The 25557-nt window shown below is 38.9% G+C and overlaps 1 pseudogene; it reads right to left on the bottom strand.

The window, feature by feature from the left end:
- Positions 1-728: 728 nt before the first annotated feature.
- The window catches only part of LOC124523384 (mesoderm-specific transcript homolog protein-like), a 159777-nt pseudogene continuing 134948 nt past the window's right edge, over positions 729-25557 (bottom strand).

Genomic DNA, 25557 nt, shown 5'->3' with positions numbered 1-25557 from the left:
GTGGGTTAAACGGCTGACTTCAGCTCAGGTTATGATCTCACAGTTCATGAGTTCCAGCCCCACGTGGGGCTCTGTGCTGACAGCTCTGAACCCGGAGCCTGCTTCCAATTCTGCGTCTCCCTCTCTCTTCCCCTCCCCTCCTGGTGTTATGTCTCTTTCTCTCAAAAATAAATCAACATTTAAAATAAAATGTCTCTCTTGGGGCGCCTGGGTGGCGCAGTCGGTTAAGCGTCCGACTTCAGCCAGGTCACGATCTCGCGGTCCAGGAGTTCGAGCCCCGCGTCGGGCTCTGGGCTGATGGCTCAGAGCCTGGAGCCTGTTTGCAATTCTATGTCTCCCTCTCTCTCTGCCCCTCCCCCGTTCATGCTCTGTCTCTCTCTGTCCCAAAAATAAATAAACGTTCAAAAAAAGAAAATTAAAATAAAATGTCTCTCTGTCTTTCTGTTTCTGTGAGTAGTGGTGCTCATCAGAATTTCCTAGTGGCGCAAGGACAAAGGCAAGTCCGGACACTCGCTCAGATGTTAGAATGGAAGGTGCACTGTTGGGTCGTCCTTAGAACGTGCTTCTGCAGGCTTTCTCCTGTATGTGGATCACCAGTGTGGGTCAAGTGGACTCCTGTGAGGGAGTGGTGTTTGGTGGCCAGGACCTCTTGGGCATTTTTTCCTAAGTGGAATACACAGCAGATCAGGGGGTAGGGGAGATAACACAGGGAAGCTACTCTTTCCAGCTCAGAAGGAGTTGATGAAGCCCATGTATGCATTCAAGAAGCCCATGGGATCCTCCAGCTCTGGAGAGAGGTTGATGTAGTCATCCAGAATCAGCACTGATAGGGATTCACATGATCCAATGGCCCATCGAGAAAAGTAAATGGCAACTGTTACAGAAGCAAGAGCTCCCACCCAGCATCTTCTAAACTTCCTTCTCTGGCTGAAATCCTGTAAGAGACTGTCGATAACTGAATTGCCATCATCGTTCTATATCCCTGCCTACATGTCCCACGGCTCACTCTCAGAGTGTCAGGCGCATGGCCCGAAGACGGGGGGTGAGACCTCAGGAGAAGGTTCATCAATCACGTGAGGATAGACGACAGCACGTTTCCATCTTTGAGAAACTTTTGGAGAAGGTGAGGACGGTGAGTCTTGGGAAGTACACGTCCCTTCAAGAGACAGAGACTGTTTATGGCAAGCTTCCCAGATCAATTCTGCTTGAACCTATAGAGCAGCCCCCGAGCAACGATATCTCCATAATCATGAGACAAAAGGTTGATCTTGTGGTTTGGGAACTCCAGATGCCACAGAGGTGCCTCCACAATGCCAGCCTGTTCAAATATGGAATACTGATGTGGCCTCAGTTTGTCACCGAAGCCAAAGCCCAAGACATCAAGGGCAATCACTGGATGAAACCTCAGGGTCAGGCCATCCCAAACCTTGTGCCAACCATAGCTGGATGTTGGAAAGCCATGTGAAAGCACAACTATCGCGGACTTCCAACCACACCCACAGAGCCTTGGTGGAAGATGCCTAGTCCCTTGTAGGTAAAAAATTTGCATGACAACTGCCATGAGTGAAGAGAGGGAGAACACTGCGGGTAGGGAGGTGTGGGATATGCAGACAGGCCACAAGCAGGGGCACAGCCAGTAACCCCACCTGAACCGCTTATCCTGGTCCAGGTAAGATCTGGACTACAAGACTCGATGTTTGGAAGAGAGCTCACATTCCATATTTAATTAGAACCCTATGACTGGAATGAGACCTGGGAGGAAATAGCAAGACAGAGAAGTGAGATACTTTAGACGTGTATAGCTTAGGCGGGAAATGTACTAGGGTCCTAGAGTTAGAAATTCCTGGTAACAAAGAATCCCCTGGTGTTTATTAGGGATCAAAAAGGGACCGTGTCTCTGTTATGCCATCTAGATCACAAGCAGATACAAGGAGCACCATTCTAAAGCAAGGCCTCAGAATCTTAGATGGTTTCAGAAGTATGATGTGATGCCAAGCTGGGAGGAGGGAGACACTTGCCTTTGGTACAAATGCATATGTCTTGGGGAAACAGCACTGGGTTGGGTATCAACAGGTATAAATTCTGGTTCCAGATGCCTTGTGTGTAAATCAACCCTGCTCAATTTCCCTTTCTGTAAAGGGAACTGTAATCTACCTCTCAGGGCCAACATGTTAGTTAAAATGTCTAATCAAAAAGAATGGGCAAGCGCACCCAGGGCTATCAATTGGTACTGTGCTCAGAGCAGGTGTGGCAAATGAATTTCAACGTGTGTGAACACCAATATTCTGAATGGGGTCGTCTCTGGGAGCAACGTATTAAGACGGCAATCGAGGAGCTAAGTACGCTATCGTATGTTTTGAAATCTATTCCCCGTGTTGTAGAAAGAACATCTAAGTGTGGAATTGACCGGCAAAGGTCAACGATACCAGTTTCATATGCAAAAGCCCAGCACGATTCTTTCCAAACACTTTCTGTTCATTCTGCTTTTCCAATTGGTTGTAATAGCTGGAGCCTCTAGGTGGCCCTTTTTTTTTTTTTTTTTAATGACGTGAGGAAACCTGATTATCTTCTAGCCAGACTTATTTTTCACAGTTTCTTTTGAACTCATCTACTTGAGATCTAACAAAGGAAAAACTAGCATTGTTGCTAAGGGCAACCTAAGAAATGAATGCTATCATGTGTGAAATAGGCGCTCCCCTTGGAAAGTCTGTCAATAATGATTTCTGGTGCAGACATCTCCGACAGGTAGATAGTGACCCATCAATAGCTTCATCACCCTGTCTTCTCAACGTCAGGACATCTACTTCTGGGCCTCTTCAGCCCACCAAATAGGTAACAATGGGCAAGAATTCCCCACATCTCTGCAGTCCCAACCCCTTATTGATAGCTAGGTAATAATTAACAAAGCTTAGTTTCCATCAGGCATCTGTCAAGCACTTTAAAAATATTAACTCATTTAATCCACATGACAAGGGCATAAAATAGGGACTCTTGTTATCTCTATGTTACAGAAGACAAAAGAAACAAGTCCGGATGCAATTTGCCTAAATCCATACCAGTGAGAACTGGAGTCTGAATCCAGGTGATCTGGATGTAATGTGCTCAACCACTCAGCTAGGCACATGCCCAATACTTGAGGTGAGGATTTGTGTGGAATGAGTAATAAATTCAGCCAGTGATATACACATACTTTACTATTTTTTTAATGTTTATTTATTTTTGAGAAAGGGAGACAGAGCGCAAGAGGAGGAGGGGCAGAAATCCAAATCAGGAGACACAGAATCCAAATCGGACTCCAGGCTCTGAGTTACCAGCACAGAGCCCGACGAGGGGCTTGAACCCATGAACCGTGAGGTCACAACCTGGGCCGAAGTTGGACACTCAACCGACTGAGCCACCCGGCGCCCCTCATCCAATTATACTTTAAGGTTATTTATGAAATTCTCTGATGACGTATGTTTCCATTTTCCATCTTTGCTTAAATTTAACTCTTTGGTTCAATCTTATTCTTTCTGATAGGACTACACGGTGTCAAATCCAGTTGGGATTGAGTTTATAATGGAAAGTCAAGGGATAGCATGGGGCCTCAAAGCTCCTATGTGGACACAATGCTTCTCTATTTTTAGAACAGCTTTTAGGTTACTAAATAACACACCCTAGAGCTAGATCTACGAACTGGTGAAGGTCATTAAAGTCTCTCTTTGTGGCTAAAAGCAAATGTTAGAAGATTTGCCCTGGTCTTCCAGCATGGAAGAAACCCACAACCACAGTCCTTTAGTTGCCATTGAGTTGATGTGCTATGATGCCGCTGAAGATGTCCATGTGTTTCTTTCCTAAGATCTCCCATGGCTGTCTCCCCTGGCTTCCCTGAGACTGGGGCGCATCTGCTGGTATTAGCAGCACTGGGTAAGCTTGCCATTTATTTACTTCGAGCCAACTGTGATCAAAAGCCCCTAACAGAAGCTAAAAAGATAGCTTAGTGGAATCAACATCTGGTAGATAATACTTAAATTCCCTGCAATCCTGCGTTTACATCCTAGTAGGGTAAAATCAATCTTCCCTTTACTGGGAAAAATGCAATCAACTATAACTTTCTCAGTGTGCATTTGTTGGTTTTAAACTTTTAAAACTAAATCATATTTGTTTTACACAGAGACAACTGATAGTGTTTGAACTGATTTGTCGCATCTCCGGACAAACTGGGTATATGATGAAAATCTGTCAATATCGTTTAATGACTGCCGGATCAAACACGAGTTTTAAGTTGAGAAACAGTATCTTAATAAAGTCTTCAAGTATGTTTATTTTTATTATGAAATGGTTGAAGTATCACAGTAGAAAACTCAAAAGTAAAACAGGATTTATTCCTTAACTTAGATATAAAGACAATTGGGTCTGAATTTGAAAGAGATAGTAGTAAAAATAATAAAATTAAATTATATTTTACATGCCCTACTTTTTTCTGTAATTAGGTGACTTGGAAGGATTTATGTGTTTTCAATTATGTGGACCCTTCTTATTCTGAAATGAATCTGGGCAAATGAAAATTATTACTATAGAGAGTCACTATTTCTGATGAAATTATTTCAATTCCATTGTTTTGGGGTAGAAAATACTTGAGACTATCGACTTGAAAAGTCATTTGCCTTCATTATATGCTATCGATTTAACTTCATCTGGACTGGATAAAGGTATGAATAACTAGAAAAATAGCACATTAGAAAGAAACTAGAGCCTTAATTAAATAAATGTATCATTTAAATTTTCTATAACAGTAAACTTGTACTCAGAATTTTATTCAGTCATGTATAATTATAGGAATATATACTTGGGATTTCAAATTCCAAAGACAGGCCAAACCAAACGTCCTTAAAATGCAAGCAGTGAAACTGTTATAGCATAAAAAGTAACTGGTAGATAAAAATTATGTACAGAAACCCTTATTCTTATTTTATAAACTTCGGTTATAAAATAAATTTGGTTGAACTCAAACACCAATCCGGTATATATATATTTTTTTTCCAGTTCACAAGACTCTCTTACAGGTTCTATTAGAAAGGAAAAAGAGGGGCGCCTGGGTGGCTCAGTCGGTTGAGCGTCCGACTTCAGCTCAGGTCACAATCTGTCGCTCCGTGAGTTCGAGCCTCGCGTCGGGCTCTGGGCTGATGGCTCGGAGCCTGGAGCCTGCTTCTGATTCTGTGTCTCCCTCTCTCTCTGCCCCTCCCCCGTTCATGCTCTGTCTCTCTGTCTCAAAAATAAATAAATGTTAAAAAAAATTAAAAAAAATAAAATGAAAGGAAAAAGAAACATACCTTTTTTTTTCTTTTCTCACAGACCTTCTTTTAGACTGTAAGTGGAAAGATATTACCTGTATCCTTATCATGCACAGAACAACTTATTAGGAAAATCGATAGGAAGCTCACACGAAATGAACACATAATTTTAGAAAAGGGTTTTGCATTTGGTCAGCTGTTCTTTTTGGAGAAGTAAGACCTTAATGCAGCTTCTAAATGGTAACTAAGTGACCAAACCAGTGCTTCTCTATGAAAATTCCTACAATATTTCAGTAGTTTTGGATTTTGCATAGAAAACAAATGGATAACTTGGGAATAACTGGACTTATGGAATTCATAGAACCATATACAGTTCACATAATTGTATTAAACACAAAACACAGCAGAAATCCATCATGGGAGACAACCACCAAATGCAACATCATGCAGCATGTATTAAGACTCTGGTATTAACTTCTAATACAGCCACATCTCAGTGAAACATGGCCCTATAACAAAACAAGCAACAACCAACAACGAGACCAACAAATGCCTTTATTTTTCCTTCTTATGTTTGGTCAAGTATATTATCCAAAACCTACTCCCCATACCTCAATGGAAAGGCTCTGGTTTTTCCTGTGAGACCCTTATTGCTAACTAGAAGTTTCTTCTCATTTGGATTACAATTGTTCACTCCATCTTGGATTCAATAGAATCTTTTTCAGCTGTAGTTCTGTGCGAGCCTTTTTAAAAAATGTTTATTGATTTTGAGAGAGAGTGAGAGAGACAGAGCAGGAGTGGCAGAGGGGAAGAGAGACAGAGGGAGAGAGAGAGAGAACCCCAACAGGCTCTCTACTGTCAGCACAGGGCCCGATGGAGGGCTCAATTTCAGGAACAATGAGATCATGACCTGAGCGAAAATGAAGAGACGATGCTCAACTGACTGAGCCACCCAGGCGCTCCTGTATGACGCTTTTTTGGAATATGTTCCAGAAGCCCTTGGTCCCGACTGCTCAGAAACAGCCTAACTAGGTGTATCGAGTTTCATGAAACAACCTGATCCGAGATCTACATGTATGTATCTTTTCCCAATTGTATGACAAGAAGCAAACTATATAAAACTGTTGAATTCCATGATACTTCTGGGATAAGCCCCGCCCCCTTCCACAGCCGCCCCCTATATGCCGGCTATTAGTCTCTGGGGCTGCAAGAATCTGATGAGAAATGTGAACAATGATCTGGTTGCACAACTCCCTCCCTATTACTCACAATACTGTCTTTGTTGAGTTATCCGTTGGTTGTAGCCCTTCTCTCTCAGTGCTTTGTGCATCTCCCCCAAAGCAAAACGATTGGTGGAAGACTATGATTTTGTTTTTCAGGAGAGTGGAAAGCTGCTAGTGTCTAGCACTTACCGAAGGCCTCAGACTTCCACTTGATGGGACAGGTATGGCATTATTTCCTCTCTAATTCAGAAAGATCAAGGCAAACTTGCAATACTCACAGTTGTAAAGGAAGCGGACAGGTATGGAAAACACAGATCTGCCCCTGGACTCTCTATTACCAAGAGGTAAACAGCGAGGAAAGCCAAGTTGGCAGTTACAATGGCTTGAGAGGGTCACAACCTGCACACACGAAGTCAGGCAGGAAGGAGGATTCGCATAACACTGTTGAAAAGGAAAATGATGTGCTCAGGCTTGGAATCAGATGGTCAAGTCAGGCAAAAGTGTGGGTGGGACGGTGGCATGTTAGGGAATTAATTCAATGACCGTAATGGAGCTTTCATTGTTTTTCACTTGAGAATGATGTAGTAATATGTAAAATCTTAAATTAGTCAAAACATTCCAAGCCATTCCAGATACTTCCATGTTGGGTTTAGAAGGAGCAGGGGGTCACCGGGTTCTCTAATGGAAAGATGATGTATGTCTCTGTCCATGCTAAATACTAATGACCTTTCACTGAGCTGTTATTATGTGCTATGCACTGTGTACAGTAACTTATTTATTTTTATCTATTTTCACGTAATCTGCCTGACAATCCAGTAGGGTAGGTCTAGGCTCCATGTTACAGATGAGAAATGTAAGACTGGAAAAACATACCTTTCTCTGTTAGCAAAGAGTAAAGTCGGATTAAAGATTCCGTGATTCAAGCCCTGTGCTCTCTTTAATGTAATGTAATGGTTGAGCTGAAAATTTCACTCCTGGACCTAAGAATCCTATCATTACATCAGGTGTGGCAAGAGCCACAGAGAGAATTACCTTCAAATTATAACTATGGATGTAAATGTAACCATTCATTTATTCAGGACAATTTGTTCCAGATAATGCTGCAGCAGTGAACAAGAGACAAGGTCCCTGACCCTAAGGAATAAACTTACAGCAAGCTGCTAAGGAGAAACAGAAAATAAACACATTTTCATGATATGTCAGACAAATAGAGCTGGGTAAGAAATTAATTGGGAATGCCTTTTTATAAAGGATGATTCGGGATAGACCCTTTGCTAAGTAAGAAGACAATTGTGACGAAGCAGGAAAGAATCATTCGGATATTGTTAGAGACCGTGTTCCAGGGAGAGAAAATAGCAAATTTCAATGGCTTTATGAAAGCAAAATGTATTTGAGAAACAGCATGCGTATCCGTGTAGCAGGAGCAGAACGGAGACGAGGCAGATTCGTACAGTTGGCCTTGAACAACACAGGGGTTAGGGGCACAGACGCCCTGCACAGTGAAAAATGCCCATATAACTTTTGACTCCTCCAAGTGTAAATCCTAATCGCCTACACCGTTGACCAGAAGCTTTACTGATAACACAGTCGATGAACAAGCATTTCGTATGTAATATATATTACTATTGCACACTTACAACGAAGTTAGCTAGAGAAGAGAATGACGCGATTAAGAAAATCGTAAGGAAGAGAAAAGTGTTTACAGTTTTGTATCTTTTCAAGGACACACATAACTGGAACCTGTGTTTTTCCAGGACCAACCTTAGAAGTAAATGCAGAGAGAGGGATTAATGACCCACGAAGAGTCATCTGAAGGCTTCAAGGAGAGCAGCAGCATTCTCCCTGCAGTAAAGAGAAGGGTTTTTCTTTTATGTTTATTTATTTATTTTAAGAGACAGAGAGAAAGCATGGGTGCATGCATGCATGCAAGTGGGGGAGGGGCGGGGAGAAAGAGAGAAAGAGAGAGAGAGAGAGAATCCCAAGCCTACTGCATGCTTTCAGGGCAGAGCCCAACACGGGGCTCAATCCCAGCAACCATAAAATTATGACCTGAACCAAAATCAAGAGGCAGATGCTCAACCGACTGAGCCCCCCAGGAGCCCCTAAAGAAGTGTTTAAAGGGGCCAGCTGTTAGTCAGTTTGGACTGATTTAAAAACACTATCGACCATGTGGCTTAAGTAGCAAAACTAGTTCTAAAGGCTGGGAAGTCCTGGACCAGGGAGCCAGAATGGTCAGGTTCCGGTGAAAGTCTTTTTTCTGGTTTGTGGACAGACTTTTACTTGCTGTGTCCTCTCTCTCTCTCTCTCTCTCACACACACACACACACACACACACACACACACACACACACACAGAGTTTGGGCACTTCACCTTGTAAGGACACTAATCTCATCATTACTTCTCGAAGGTCCCACCTCAGAATACTATCACACTGAGAATTAGAGCCTCCACAGATGGATTTGGGGGTCGGCCTCAAATATTCAGTCCATTGCACTTGGAAATTGAAAAGGAGGTATTACAATATGGATGATAGTGTAACAGATGAACACGGCTTGAGCAGGAAATTCTGGAACAGCAATTATTGAGGATAGGAATATCCTAGAGAATCTTTTTTTTTTTAAGAGAACATTTTTTTCTAAATGTTTATTTTTGAGAGAGAGAGAGAGAGAGAGAGACTATGAGCAGGGAAGGGGCAAAGAGAGAGGGAGACACAGAATCTGAAGCAGGCTCCAGGCTCTGAGCTGTCATCACAGAGCCCGACATGGGGCTCGAACTCACGGACCATGAGATCATGACTTGAGCCAAAGTCGGATGCTTAACTGACTGAGCCCCCCAGGAGCCCCAGAATATCCTAGAGAACCTTGATTGTTTTCAGAACAGGGATAAACAGACTGTACACAAAATTTCAGCCTTTGTCCACATTCTTGGAATTAGAAAATTTGTCTTCCAACTTCTTCAAATTCAGTCCATGGTAATTTTTAGGAGGAAGCTCAAACTAGGATGAAATTCACCCTTTTCAAAATAGAGTCCCAAGAACATATCAAAATCTACCCCCAAACATACACACGCTCATATACACAAGCATACATCCACACACAAGTACACACACACCTTCCAGTCCAGGAAGCAGTGAGTAATATTGATTGCACGTGAGAACGTGGCCAGTGAACTCTGTTAGCCCAAGGACGTGGGCTCCTAGGCCAATACTTAATCTTCATTCACTTGACAAACTAAGACCTTAACACAACTACCAAATGGTTATCTCTTTATCAAGGAGAAGTGAGGGATTTGAGGCAGGTGGGTCTCAAGAGATACCTAAGTGAGGCGTGTCTCACAACCTCATCACCTCATTTTCTGTGAATTTGGGGGGGGGGATGGGCTGGGCATTAGGTATCTGTTTGGTGGAAATGTTCTTAATGGAAGTTGAGAATCTCAACGAATGAAATGACCGACTGCCCTTCAGGTCCATGGTGGTAAATGTGTAGCAGAAATATCTGCATGATTAAGAATGTTTTCCTTTCGGGGCATGTGGGTGGCTCAGTCAGTTAAGCACCTGACTGTGGTTCAGGTCATGATCTCAGCAAGTTCGAGACCCGCGTGGGGCTCTGTGCTGATGGCTCAGAGCCTGGAGCCTGCTGAGGATTCTGTGTCTCCCTCTCTCCCTGCCTCTGACCCATTCGCATTCTGTCTCTGTCTCCCTCCAAAATAAATAAACATTAAAAAATTAAAAAAAAAATAAGAAAGAAAAGAATGTTTTTCTTTCTTCAGCTGCATGCAGTTGCCAGAGTGATTTGTCTCTAGTAGTTGCACTGACTTATATTGCTTCCCAGTTGTCCAGCTGACAGAATTTGTCACATTGTACCGTGACTTCTGCTTTACTTGTCAATCTCCCTAATTAAACTGTGAGCTGTTTTAAGGCAAAGAAAATATATGTATCTTTTTTACCTCTGGTCCTTTGGGCATGACAGTGCTCCATAAATAACTCCAAAAATAGATACACTTTTAATGACAAACGTTCAATCTCAAACACCTAGATAGTGTGGATATATTTCTCTTTATAACAATTATCTGTCCTTGACCTGGTAATGAGGGATAAGCTTATTTCTGTAACAGACACTAAGTTCTCTGCCTGAAGTACTTGAAGTTATTTGTTCTTATATATTAATGGTAAATATGTAGGATGATTATTTTATCCTACGTAGCTATATTTCTAAGTATTTCTAAATTTATTTTAAACAATCAGCTATAGTTCAAGTTGGTAAGACTCTGATCTTCGAACTATCCTTCATTAAATTATTATGTCTACCACTGGATCATATAATATAACTAACATTTTTGTTGCATAATATACTATATTTTGGCAAATTGCAATCCCTTGAAAGCATCCTTGTATTAAGTTTTATGAACAATTGCAATCAAGCAAATCTTTTCAAGCAGAGACACAGAGACACCTGAGATTCTCCATTAACTCTCTTTAGAAGCAAAACTGACATTTGTTGGTTTAACTCTTATCATGACACCTGTTGTAGACTATTCTCAGAAAAAAAAAAAAGATTGCTTTGAAATGCATTTAAATAGTCCTGAATTCCGGTAAAACAGTAAGATGTAATAATTAAAATGCCTGTTCTCAAATTTTCAGAAATGTAAAATACACATGGCATATTGTATGATTATTGTCTGATTTTTCATTAGATTATTTATATGAAAATCAATGTCTTCATTTTCCCAGTAAATTCAAACTGTAAGCATACATAAATACCTAAATTCAAATGCAAGGATGAGATTTTTCCCTAAGTTTTAGGGAATGGAACTTACGTGTATAGTCTTTGGTCTAGAATGTCCAGTGTTGCCGTATATATCCAAGAACAGCCCTAAACTTAAAAGACTTAAAATTTAAAAAGAAGAGTTTTTACTCATATGTGGGATTTAAGAAACACAACAGAGGAACATAGGGGAAGGGAAGGAAAAGTACAATGAAAACACGGAGGGAGGCAAACCACAAGAGACTCTTAAATGCAGAGAATAAACTGAGGGCTCCTGGAAGGGAGATGGGCTAAATGGGTGATGGGCATTAAGGGGGGCACTTTTTGGGATGAGCACGGGGCGTTGCATGTAAGAGATGAATCAGTGGGTTCTACACCTGAAACCAAGACTACAATGTATGTTAACTAATTTGAATTTAAATTTAAATAAGTAAATAAACAAACAAATGGAAGAAGGAGGAGGACGAGGAGGAGGAAGGGGAGGAGGAGGAGAAGAAGAACCAGAACAACTTAAAAATAATCCAGAATTCTATACATTGCGGAACCTACTTCAGAATTAAACAAAGGAAAGATAATTTGGTCCCACTGGACCCAACCTTCAGGAAATTTATAAAGGACCTTCTTCAGGCTGAAGGGAAATGATGCCACTTAGAAATTTTTATCTAAGCATGTTAGCGCTAAGCTCTTATGAAAAGTTTTCTACTATTTGAAAGCCCAAAGAAAGTTACTTGGTCATTTTAGTCAGGGAGATTTATTTACATAATCATGTGAGTTGTCTTGTCCAGGGAAATTCACCTATGTTTGGCTTTGTTATTTACTCTTTTATTAGACCCCAGACACCAGGTATGTTGTGCTTTTGTCCAGTTGAAAAGAACTCAAGTAGCGTTGCCTCATTGCCCTGTAGAGATACTTAACTGCTTTTGTATATAAGCTAGTAATCTTATTCTAACATTATTTTCCTTCCCAACTCTAGTGAGACACAAATGAACAGAGAGCATTGTGTAACGTTAAGGTGCACAACATGATAATTTTATATATGTACATATTATGAAATGATTGTCACAGTAAGGCTAGTTAACACACCCATCACCTCCCCCAGTTACCATTTTGTGCATGTGTGTGTGAGACAGAGAAAGAACATTCAAGATTTACTTTCATAGCGAATTTCAAGTATACAATACAGTATTGTTGGCTTTATTCACCACACTGTATGTGAGACCTCAAGAACTTCATCATATAACTGTGAATTTGTATCCTTTGACCAACATCTCCCCATTTCCACCACCCCTCAGTCCCTGGCCAAAACCAGTCTACTCTGTTGCTTTGACTTTGATCTTTTTTTAGATTCCACATACAAGTGAGATCATACAGTATTTCTCTGTCTGATTTATTTCACTTAGAATAATGCCCGCAAGTTTCATCTATGCTGTCACAAATGGCAGGATTTCCTTCTTTTGTAGGGATGAATAATATTCCATTGTACTTACATACCGTATTTGCTCTATCCATTCATCTGCTCACAGACACTTAACTCATTACCGTGTCTTGAAAAACATGAATAATGCTGCAAAGTGGGGATGTAGATGCCTTTTTGAGATACCGATTTCATTTTTTTCTGGTAGATACCTACATGTAGAACTGCTGTATCATACGACAGTTCTATTTTCTTTTTTTTTTTTTTTTTTTTTTTGGTGGGGGAAGAGAGAGAGAAAGGGTGTGGGCCCATATGAGCAGGGGAAAGGCAGAGAGAGAGGGAGACAGAGAATCTTAAGCAGGCCCCGTCAGCACAGATCTGTAGCAGGAGTTGATCCCACGACCCTGGGATCAAGACCTGAGTTGAAATCAAGAGTTGGACGTTGATGGGGCGCCTGGGTGGCGCAGTCGGTTAAGCGTCCGACTTCAGCCAGGTCACGATCTCGCGGTCCGGGAGTTCGAGCCCCGCGTCGGGCTCTGGGCTGATGGCTCAGAGCCTGGAGCCTGTTTCCGATTCTGTGTCTCCCTCTCTGTCTGCCCCTCCCCCGTTCATGCTCTGTCTCTCTCTGTCCCCAAAATAAATAAACGTTGAAAAAAAAATTTAAAAAAAAAAAAAAAAAAAAAAAAAAAAAAAAAAGAGTTGGACGTTGAACTGACTGAGCCACCCAGGCGCTCCTATTTTCTTTTTTTTTACTGGACCTCTGCTATGTTTTCCATAGTGACTACATCCCCACCAATGGTGCACACGAATTTCCTTCTCTCCACGTCTTCACCAATACTCTTTATCTCTTGTCTTTTTGATAATAGCTATGCTGACAAGTTGAGATGATATCTCATCTCATTCTGGTTTTGTTTTGTGTTTTCTGGATGAATACTGATGTTCAGCATCTTCTCATGTACTTGGTGGTGATCTGTACATTTTCTTTGGAAAAATACCTATTTGGGTCCTTTGTCCATTTTTTAAGATGGATTATTTATTTCCCCAGTGAGTCACATCAGTCACTTATGTGTTGGATACAAACCCCTTATCAGATATATGGTTTAAAAATATTTTTTCCCATTCTATAGTTTGCTTTTTCAACTTTGTTGTTTCAAATTTATTGGCCAAATAAATTTTGTCTATTCAGAAGCTTTTTAGTTTGATGTAGTCCTATTTCTTTTTTTAACCTTTTTTTAAAATGTTTTTAATGTTTATTTTTGAGAGAGAGAGAGAGAGAGAAAGAGAGAGAAAATGTGAGTGGGAGAGGCAGAGAGAGAGGGAGGTGGAGAATCCCAAGCAGGCTCCAGGCTCTGAGCTGTCAGCGCATAACCTGATGCAGGGCTCGAACCCACAGGCCAGGAGATCATGACCTGAGCCAAAGTTGAATGCTTAACTGACTGAGCCACGCAGGTGCCCTGAAGTCCAAATTCTTTTTCAAGTAGAATTTTCCCTGTGTTTTCTTTTAGGAGCTTTACAGTTTAAGTTTTTACATTTAAGTCTTTATTTTTTGAGGTAATTTTTGGAAGTGGCATAAGATATGGGTTCAATTTCATTATTTTCCATGTAATACCTAGTTTCCCAAGCACCATTTATCAAAGAGACTATCCATTCCCAGTGAGTATTCTTGGCTCTCTTGCCAAATATTGACTGTATAGGTACGGTCGTATTTATGGACTCTTACTTCTGTCCCATTGGTCCATATGAATGTTTTTACGCTAGTATCTTACTACTTTGAATTCTATAGCTTGTATTATAGTCATAAATCATGAAATATGATCCCTTAAGTTTTGTTCTTTTTCAAGATTGCTTTGGTTATTTGGGGACTTTTGTGGTTCCATGCGAATTTTAAAGAATTATTTTTTTCTATTTCTGTGGAAAATGGCACTGGAATTTCGATAGTGATTGCATTGACTCTGTAGATTGCTCTGGTTAGAATGGACATTTTAACAATATGAATTCTTCTGATAGGTGAACACGGGACAACTTTCAATTTACTTTTGCCTTTTTCAATTTCTTTCATTAATGTCTTACAGTTTTCAGTGTATAGTCTTTCACCTCCTTTCTTAAATTTTCATAAACATTTTAGTGTTTTTGATGCTTTTGTAAATGGGATTATTTTCTTTATTTCCTAGATAGTTTGCTGTTCGTTTATAGAAACAACTAATTTTTTATGTTAATTTTGTATATTGAAACTTTACTGAATTTATTCTAACAGTTTTTATATCATCTATAAAGAGATAAAATTACGCTTTTTTCCTTTCTGATTTGGATGCCTTTTATTTATTTTCCTTGTCTAATTGCTCTGGCTAGACTTCCAGTGCTATGTCCAATGGGAAAGGAGAATGAATATCCCAATTATGTTTCTGATCTTAGAGGAAAAACTTTTAACCTTTAACTAGTGAGTATGTTAGATGTGGGCTTGCCATATGTGGCCTTTTTTATGTTGGGGTACATTCCTTACATACCTAATTTGTTGAGAGCCATTAATCAGGAAAAGTGCTGAATTTTGCTTAACGCTTATTTCTGTGTATATTATCATATAATTTTATCCTTTGTTAATGTGATGTATCACATGTATTCATTTGTATTGAACCATCCTTGCATCTGAGAGATAAATTCCACTTGATCATGGCATATAATTCTTTTTTTTTTTTTTAACGTCTACTTATTTTTGAGAGACAGAACACGAGCAGGGGAGGGACAGAGAGAGAGAGACCCAGAATCGGAAGCAGACTCCAGGTTCACAGCCGTCAGCACAGAGCCCGATGCGGGGCTGGAAAGCACGAACCATGAGATCATGACCGGAACCGAAGTCAGATGCTTAACCCACCAAGCCACCCAGGCGCCCCATAATTCTTTTAATATACTGCCGAATTTACCTTGCTAATATTTTGTGGAGAATTTTGCATCCCTATTCATCAGAATACGAGACTGTGATTTATTTTTCTTGTTGTGTCCTTATCTTGCTTTTTTTGTCAGGGTAACATCGGCCTCATAAATTGAGTTGGAAGTCTCCCTTCGTCTTTAATTTTGGGGAAGATTTTGAGAAGGATTTGTGCTAATTTTTCTTTAAATGTTTGGTAAAATTCACCAGTGAAGCTGTTAGATCCTGGGCTTTCCTTCATGGGAAAGGTTTGGTAATTGATCCTATCCCCTTAGTCATTATTAATCTATTCAGGGTTCCCTTTTTTTTCACAATTTAGTCTTGGTAGGTTGTATGTTTATCCTTTTCTTCTAGGTTATCCAATTCGTTGGCATATCAATATTCATACTAGTCTCATGTTCCTTCATATTTCTGTGATATCAGTTGTAATGTTTCTTGTTTCCTTTCTGATTTTATGTGAGTCCTCTCTCTCTCTCTCTCAGTTAGTCAAGCTGAAGTTTTGTCAATTTTATCTTTTTAAAAATGAACTCAGTTTTATTGACATTTTCTTTTTTTTCTCTTTAAAGTTTATTTATTTATTTTGAGAGAGAGAGAGCACATGCATGATCAGGGGAGGTGGTGAGGGGAGCAGAGAGAAAGGGAAAGAGAGACAGAGACAGAGAGACAGAAAAAGAGAGATGCCCAAGTAGGCTCTGTGCTGTCAGAACTCAGGGATCAAACCCCCCAAACTGTGAGATCATGGCTTGAACTGAAATCAAGAGTCGGACACTCAACGGACTGAGCCACCCAGGTGCCCCTTGACATTATCTACTGTTTTCCTATTCTCTATTTTACTTGTTTCTATTCTGATCTTCATAATTTCTTTTTTTCTGCTAACTTTGGAATTAGTTTATTCTTCTTTCTCTAGTTCACTTAAGTATATTGTTAGATTGTTTATTTTGAGATCTTTCTTTTTATAAATATAGGTATTTAAACCTATCAACTTCCCTCTGAACACTACTTTTGTTACGTCCCATAAGACTGGGAATATTGTGTTTCCACATTTGCTAGTCTCAAGATAATTTTTTATTTCTTCTTTGACCCTCTGGTTGTTCAGAAGTGTGTCAATTTCTACATATCTGTGAATTTTCCTCCTATTATTGATTTCTTGTTTCATATCCTGAGTGATGTAAAAGATACCTGATATAGTCTCAATTTTCTTGACTTTTTAATACTTATCTTGTAACCTAAAATATGATCTATCCTGAAGAACGTGATGTGTGCTTGAGAAGAATGAGTATTTTGCTGCCGTTGCATGTTCTGTTAGATAGGAATGTCTGTTAGGTCCATTTCATCTATAGTGTGCAAATCTGCTTTTTTCCTATTGATTTTCTGCCTGGATGATGTATCCAATGTTTGTAGTGGAGTCTCCTACTAAAGTTTCCTACTATTACTGTCTTGGTGTTCATTTCTCCTTTCAGTTCTGTTAGTTTTTGCTTTATATTTTAGATGGTTTCATGTTGGATGCATAAACATTTACACTTTTTATATCTTCTTGACCCATGGACTGTTTTATCTGTATATACCGATCTTCCTTGTCCCTTTTGACCATTTTTAACTTAAAGTCTATTTCTCTTCTGTAGGTATAGCTACTCCTACTCTCTTCCAGTTACCATTTGTTTGGAGTACTTTTTCTACACTTTTGTTTTCAGGGTATGCATGTTCTTAAAGCTAAAATGGGTCTAATGCAGGCAGCAGATCATTGGACCTTTTTTAATTTTCTCTTTCTTCTCCCTCTTCTCCTTCCTCCTCTCCCTCTTCCCCCTCCTCTTTCTTTTTCTTCTCCTCCCCCTGTTCTTCCCCCTCCTCCTCCTCTTTCACTTCCTGCTGCTCCTCCTCCTCCTTCTGCTGCTGCTTTCTTCTTCTTCTTCTTCTTCTTCTTCTTCTTCTTCTTCTCTTTCTCCTTCTCCTTCTCTTTCTCCTTCTCCTTCTCCTCCCCCTCCTCCTCCTCCTTCTCCTTCTCCTTCTCATTCTTCTCATTCTTCTTCTTGTTCTTCTTCTTCTTCTCCATTTAGCCACTCCTTCTTTTTTGTTTGGAGACTTTAATTCATTTACATTTAAGATAATTATGTATAGATAAAAACTTACTATTGCAACATTCTTAATTGCCTTTTTGACTGTTTCAAGTTCCTTTCTTTCTTTTTCCTCTCTTACTATCATCCTTAGGATTTGATCACTTTTTGGGCAGTATGCTTTCATTCACTTATATTTACCTTAAGTGCATCTACTATAGGCTTTTCTTTTGTTATGTCACATAAAATACCATTTTATGTTTGTTACATTAAATGCTTTATCACTATATCATCTTATTTAGGCTGAAAACAACTTAACTTTGATATCATAGCAGAACTATATTTTTATTTCTCCCCCTTTCACATGTTAGGTTATCAATAGTATAATTTACATCTTTTTATATTGGGTACCCAATTATAAAAATAATTATACTGAATTTTAATATGTTTGTTATTTAACTTTTTTCTTGTTGTTGTTCTTTGTTTGTTTGTTCATCAACTTTTAAAATACAGTGGAAAATGATATATGTACCACCATTATAAAATTAGGAAATCTGACTTCGACTACGTATTTATCATTACTGGTGAGTTTTACAAATTCATGTTTTACAATATTGATTAGTATCCTTTCATTTCAGTTCAAAAAACTCCCTTTATTATTTATCATAAACTAGGTCTCATGATGATGAACTCTTTCAGCTCTACTTACTAGTAGCGTTTCTATTTCTAGTATAGCAGTTTTTAAAAATTCTTTCTTAGAATTTCCATCTCTCTGCTTACATCATCACCCAACCTTGCATGTTGTTACATTTTTCATCATTGTTTTAATTTAAATGTTTGGTAATTCCAACATCCCTTCCATAGCTGAGTCTTATTCTGATCTTTACTCTGTGGCTTCGAATTGTGTCTTTTGCCTTTTGGTAAGCCTTGTAATTTTTTGTGGAAAACTGTACATGGTACAGTAGGCGAAAGGAACACTACTGAATAGGTCTTTACTGAGGTGGTGGTGAGGCCTATGGAGAGGGAAAGAATTCTGTAGTCCAATGATGAGATCTCAATCTCTTAGGAAGCCTGTGCCCCTGGGTTGTGAACTTTAAAAGTACATCTCAGTTCTGCCTCCCACCTGAAGTGATGCAGGATGGCTTGAAGAGGCTAAGATGACTGGAGTTGGGTCTTTCCATTCCCCTAAGTAGTTAGATTCTGATAAAACCCCAATAGACTTTGGCAATAGGTGCTGGCAAAATAATTTATCTTGAGAGCAATCTTTTTTAAGAAGAACAGAATGTTCTGGCATACTTCCACATATTATTTTTCAACTCCCCTGCCTAAAGCCCAGGGGGATGTTTCTCAGCTTTCTCAGCTATTTACTGTCAAAACCTGGAGAGCTCTAGGAAATTCAACTCACAAAAGTGTGGGGGACCCCCCCCCGGAGTTTTTAACTCCCAGACTTGCCCACACCGATCCTCCAGGAATTTGTTAATCACAGTTCAGATATTCCTGCCCCAGCACTGGTCTCTACTGAAGTTTTGGTTCCTTGGTTGGGGTCCAGCTCTAATAAATTGTGATTCCCAGTATCAGGCTGTATGTCTCTCCAATTTTAGGGGCAGCTGTTTGTTCTGTGATCTCAACTGACCCCTGATAGCTCTCAGAAAAGCTGTTGAATTTTCAGTACATTGAGCTTTTTATTTTTTGTTAGGATGAAGTGAAGAATTCCAAGCTTTTTACATGCCGACTAGAATCTGAACATACTAAATATCTTTTTGTTCTAGAATTGAAACACAATTATAATATAGAATTTCATCAAAATGTACCTTTTCATCACTTTTTATAAAGAACGTTAATAGTAATAAGGCAGAAAGAGGTACCAATTTTAAAATAAGCAAAATTAATTTTGTTCTAGTAAGAAAACACTCATGGCAAATACTAACAGTAATGGTAACAAACCTGTACATCATTTTGTTAGTTTAACCGATGAGCAAAATAAGAGGGATTAGACTTCTAGAATAATGGAGTGAGGATGTTATTCATTCCTCGGCCCCACAGAAACAACGGCGATATTAAAAAAAAAAAAAAAAAACTATCATCTTTGAGCTCTAAAGTTTAACCAAAAGCACAGAGTAAACTAGAAAACATTCATTCCAGAAGAGCTGCTGCATCTTGGCAAGAACAGCAAGACGTGTGGTATTTTAATTGAGGTTTGCACCATTTCTACCTTCGGAATGGTGCTGTGATGGCCATGAAAACAGGGAGACCTGTGTCACATACCTTTATAAAGCCCCAGCCCAAAGCCCTGTATATTTTGGTAATACTACCAGCATCTTCTGAGGAGACTCTATTCCCGGGGCATTGTCACTATTGGACATGATTCAGATCTCTGCCCCAAGGATGCAGCTCTTTCCCCAAGGTATTAGTAATCACAGTTGTCTAAGCCTGTGAATTTTTGTGGAACAGATAACAAGCCAGCAAAAACTTAGATAAACAACTTCAGAGATAAGAAATAGATGATTATGTATGATCTTGAAACGCTTGAATGCATTCTGCTGCTATGGAGTCAATTGTTCCCCCCCCCCCCACCAAATTCATACGTTGAAACTATAATCCCCAGCATGACTATGTTTGAAGATAGAGCTCTTGGGAGGCGAGGAAGCCTGAATGAGGTGGAACCCTAAACCTACAGGGTTAGTGTCCTTATAGGGTAAGGAAGAGTCACCGGAGATCTCTCTATACACAAAGGGGAAAGACCATGCGAAGACAGAACAAGAGGGTGGCTGTCTATGACCTAGGAAGAGAATTCTCTTCAGAAACTGAGTTTACCTGCAACGTAATCATGAACTGCTAGCATCCAGAACTGTGAGAAAATAGGTGTCTGTGGTTTAAGCCACAAGTCTGTGGTCATTGACTGTGGCAGCCTGAGCTGACTGATACAGCCACACATATATGAGAAGCGGTAGGCATATGCCCAAAAAGGACCAGAGATAGAGCCTGATAACTCATCAATGGCTGGCCTTAATGTCCTGCATAACAGGAAATTACAGCTAAGAATGACTTACGTTAGCTTTTTACCATCCTAAAGTTTGAAGTTGAGCCTTTCAGCACAAATCCCATGCCAATGTGTATGATACTTATCAGGTCAAGGCATTTAAGGGACTCTTCTGACCCATTATTGACTAATCATCAAACTATGCTGACTGAGAGGCAGCCCCTGAGAAGGCCAGGCTTTAAAAATAGCACTTTAAAAATAAAAATGATTGGAGAACTCCGTGGCTTCATACAGCCTTGAGTACAGAACCTATAAAATCCATTCTGGAATTCTGTTAAGCAAAGGAACAGAACAAGAGGGAAAAAAAAAGTGTTAGGAACAAACCTCATGGGAGGGTGAGAACTCATTTCAGATTTGCTATAGTACCTAACATCCTTGCTTTTCAACAAAAAATTATGAGACATTCACAGCAAAACAAAACAAGAAACAAACCAAACCACAAAAAACTATGTATAATGTATAAAACTGTTGATGGGCTTAACAGTGTATGAAGATGTAATCTGTATGATACTAATAGCCCAGGAAAGGGATAAGTAAGAGAATGATATTAGAGCAGTTTCTATGTACTATGTAATCAAATTAGCATTAGTCTGAAATACATTGTTTTAGGTGAAGATGCATATTGCAATATCCAGAGAAGCCACTAAGAAAATAAGACAACATACTAAAAAAAAAAAAAAAAAAAAAAAAAAAAAAAGAGAGGGGCGCCTGGGTGGCTCAGTCGTTGGGCGTCCGACTTCGGTTCAGGTCGTGATCTCACCGTCCGTGGGTCCGAGCCCCGTGTCAGCTCTGTGTTGACAGCTCAGAGCCCGGAGGCTGCTTGGGATTCTGGGTCTCCTTCTCTCTCTGCCCCTCCCCCACTCATGTTCTGTCTCTATCAAAAAATGAATAAACGTTAAAAATTTTTGTTATATTTAAGTGTCCCACAAAGAAATACCTGTTCAACCGAAAATACAGTAATAATGGAAGAATAGAGAAACACACAAGACATAAAACACATAGAAAGCAAACTGCAAAACCCAGTCATATAATTAGACTAAATAAATGGATTAAGTACTCCAATTCAAAGGCAATCTAATGACGTGATTAAAAAACAGAATCCAACTACAGACCGTACACAAAAGACAAATGAGATTCAAATACCAATAATTCCAAAGTAAAAGGCTGGGAAAAAGATATGCCATACAAATTATAAGAGATTTGCAATGGCTATACTAATATACAAAGCAGATTTTAAGGCAAAAATTATAGTACAGAAAGTATTACTAGAGGTAAAGAGAGATATTTTATACTAATAAAAGATTCCATTCAGCCGGAATAATTACATATGTTTACTTAACCACAGAGCCCCAAAATACATGCTACTTAGAACTGAAGAGAGAAATAGTTCAACAAAAATAGTTGAAGATTTCACTATTCCACTTTCAATAATCGATAGAACATCTAGTCAAAAAAATCAGAAAAAAAATACAGACAACTCGAAAACACTCTCAACTTGACTAGTATCTAGAAAACATGATAATCAATGACAACAGAAAACACATTATTTTCAATAGAACATAGAATATGCAAATATCAATATAATATTAATAAAACAAAGAATAGAAACCACATGATTATCTCTATAGACGTGGTAAAACATTGGACAAAAACCAAATGCACATTTATGATTTTCACAGGCGGTAACTCCTTTCGCAACATCCACAGTGAGCATTGTACTTAGTGATGAAAGACTGAAGATATTCTGCCTAAAACCAGGAATGAGGCAGCCACATCTGGCCCTGCCACTTCTAGTAAACGTACCGAAAGGGCTAGCTAGTCCAATCAGGCAATAAAAAGAAATAAAAAGCACCTAGATTGGAAAGAGGGGGTAGGACTATCTTTTCTCACAGATGACATGATCTTGGATATAAAAGGTCTGAGGGCATCATGAAAACAATTAGAAGTAAAATACGTGTAGAACGAGTTTTTAGAATATTAGGACAATACTGAAAAACCAATCGCATTTCTATTTACAGCAATGACCAATACGAAATCAGGAATACAGTTTTTCACAACCACATCAGAAAGAATAAAACACTCATGAATAAATGTAACAAAAGAAGCGTAAGACTTGTACCCTGAGATATAAAAAAAATAAAAAAAGAATTACAGCAGTAAAATAAAGGAGTTCAAAATAAATAGAGAGGCACACATTCTTGGATTGGAAAACCCAGAAGTGCAATGATGTCATTTCTCCCAATTTGGTCCATAGATTCAACAAGTAGGTTTCAAAAAGTGGAGATTAAATCCATAGGATCTTATAAATATTCTATAAATGTTCCAACAAAACTTTTTTTTTTTTTTTTGCAGAAACTCGCAAGCAAGATCCTAAAATTTACGTGGAAATGCAAAAGTCCAAAGAAATGAAAATATATCTATGTTTTGAATTTCAGTGGACGATTTTTAGAGCAGTTTTAGATTCAGATGAAAATGAAGCAAAAGTTCTAGCGTTTCCAAACACCACCAGCCCCCACCCCCACCCCTTATCTCTTCTATTATAATAGCCCTTATTGAGGGGGTACATTTCTTCCTACAGAAAAACCAACATTGACACATGATATCATTATCGTCCAAAGGCCATAGTCCACATTAGGGTTCACTCCCGGTGTACATTCTACAGTTTCGGCCTAAGTATTCTTCCCTAACCCTTAGTTACCTCTGTTATTTTTTACTGTCTCTATAGTATTGTTTTCTCCTCCAATGTCCTACAGTTGAACTCATACAGTATGCAGCCTTTCAGAATGGCTTCTTTCACTTCATAATATGCATGTGTGTTCCTCCCTGTTGCATTTATGGCTGGGCCACTCATTTCCTTTGAGCAGTGAAAAATTATTCCATTGTCTGGGTGTGCTGTAATTTATTTATCCACTCACCTGCCGAAGCCCATCTTGGTTGACTCCTAGCTTTTGCAACTATGAATAGAGCTGCTACAAACATCTATGTGCAGGCTTTTGTGGGTCATAAATTTTCATCTCCTTTGAAGCTGAAATAGCAAGAAGCATTAATGCCAGATCATATGGTAAGAGTATATTGAGTTTTGCAGGAAACAGCCACCCTTTCTTTCCGTCCGTATCATTTTGCATTACTACCAGCCATGGATGAGACTTCCTATTCTCTACTTCCTTACCAGCACTTGGTGTTGACATTATTTTTAATTTTCACCATTGTGCTAGGTAGGTAGTAATATCTCATCGTCGCTTTATTCGCCATTCTCCAATGACATATAATGTTGAGTATGTTTTCAACTAGTTGCAGGTTTGCAAAGAACCAAGTCTGAAGTGTTTCACTTACCCGTTGCAAAACTTAGTAGATAGCCATACAAAATTTGCATGCAAATATTCTTAGAAAAATTATTTACGATGCTCAAAAATCGGAAATATCCCAAATGTTTATCAACCAGCAAATGGTTATACCAAACATAGTATATCAATACAATGGAATGTTATAGAGCAATAAAGAACAGAACACTGACACATGCTACCACGTGAATAGCTCTCAAAAGTATTATGGTAATTCAAATTGTAAGACACAAGATAACACGTATTGTATGATTTCATTTATATGAAAATCCAGAAAAGGCAAATCTGCAGAGACAGGAAAGAAATTATTGTTTGCATGAGGCAGAGCATGAAAATTGGGATTACTTGAAAATGAGACTAGGTAGGGGCACCAAGGTGGCTCAGTTGGTTAAGCGTCCGACTTTGGCTCAGGTCATAATCTCAGCGTTCGTGAGTTCGAGCCCCCCATAGGGTTCTGCACTGACAGCTCAGAGCCTGGAGCCTGCCTCAGATTCTGTGTCTCCCTGTCTCTGCCCCTCCCCTGCTTGTACTCTGTCTCTTTCTCTCTCTCTCAAAAATAAATAAACATTAAAAATTAAAAAAAAAAAAGAAAATGAGACTAAGTGATCTCATTGTTTGAAAACCTGCTTAATTGTGCTTAATATTGCTTCATTGTGATGGCTTCACGGCACAATAATTTTTCTAAAAGTCATAGAGTTGAAAACTTGAAAGGGATAAATTCAATGATATATAAAATATGATGCATTACAATATTTTTCACAGTAGCCAAGACACAGAAACAAATTAAATGTAAGTTGATGAAGAAATAGGTAAAGAAATATATAAATATATGTATGAATATATATATATATACACATATATATGAATATATGAAGTGGTATAAATATATATATATATTTGAATATTTTATATTCATAGATATATAAATATATATTTATATATTTATAGATATTTAATATAGATATATATTTATATATCTATATCTATATCTATCTATGTCTATATATATCTATATCTATATCTATACAGATATATATAGATATTTAATATATTTTTTTTTCAATGTTTATTTATTTTTGGGACACAGAGAGACAGAGCATGAACGGGGGAGGGGCAGAGAGAGAGGGAGACACAGAATCGGAAACAGGCTCCAGGCTCCGAGCCATCAGCCCAGAGCCTGATGCGGGGCTGGAACTCACGGACCGCGAGATCGTGACCTGGCTGAAGTCGGACGCTTAACCGACTGCGCCACCCAGGCGCCCCTAGATATTTAATATAGATATATATTTATATATATATATAGATAGATAGAGATATTTATATAGATATATATAGATATTTAATATAGATATATATTTATATATCTATGAATATATGAAGTGAGATACTACACACACACACACACACACACACGCTAGTATATTATTTCAACCTTTCAAAAGAAGGAAATTAGGCCATTTGTAACAACATGGATGAACGTGAAGAATAGTATTAAAGTGAACTAAACCAGACACAGAAAGACAAACAC

Source organism: Lynx rufus, unplaced genomic scaffold (genome assembly GCF_022079265.1).
Source record: "Lynx rufus isolate CCGP_SWC_20201006 ecotype Redwood Valley unplaced genomic scaffold, mLynRuf1.p SCAF_4, whole genome shotgun sequence".
Taxonomy (NCBI): Eukaryota; Metazoa; Chordata; class Mammalia; order Carnivora; family Felidae; genus Lynx; species Lynx rufus.
This window is presented reverse-complemented; position numbering and strand designations above follow the sequence as displayed.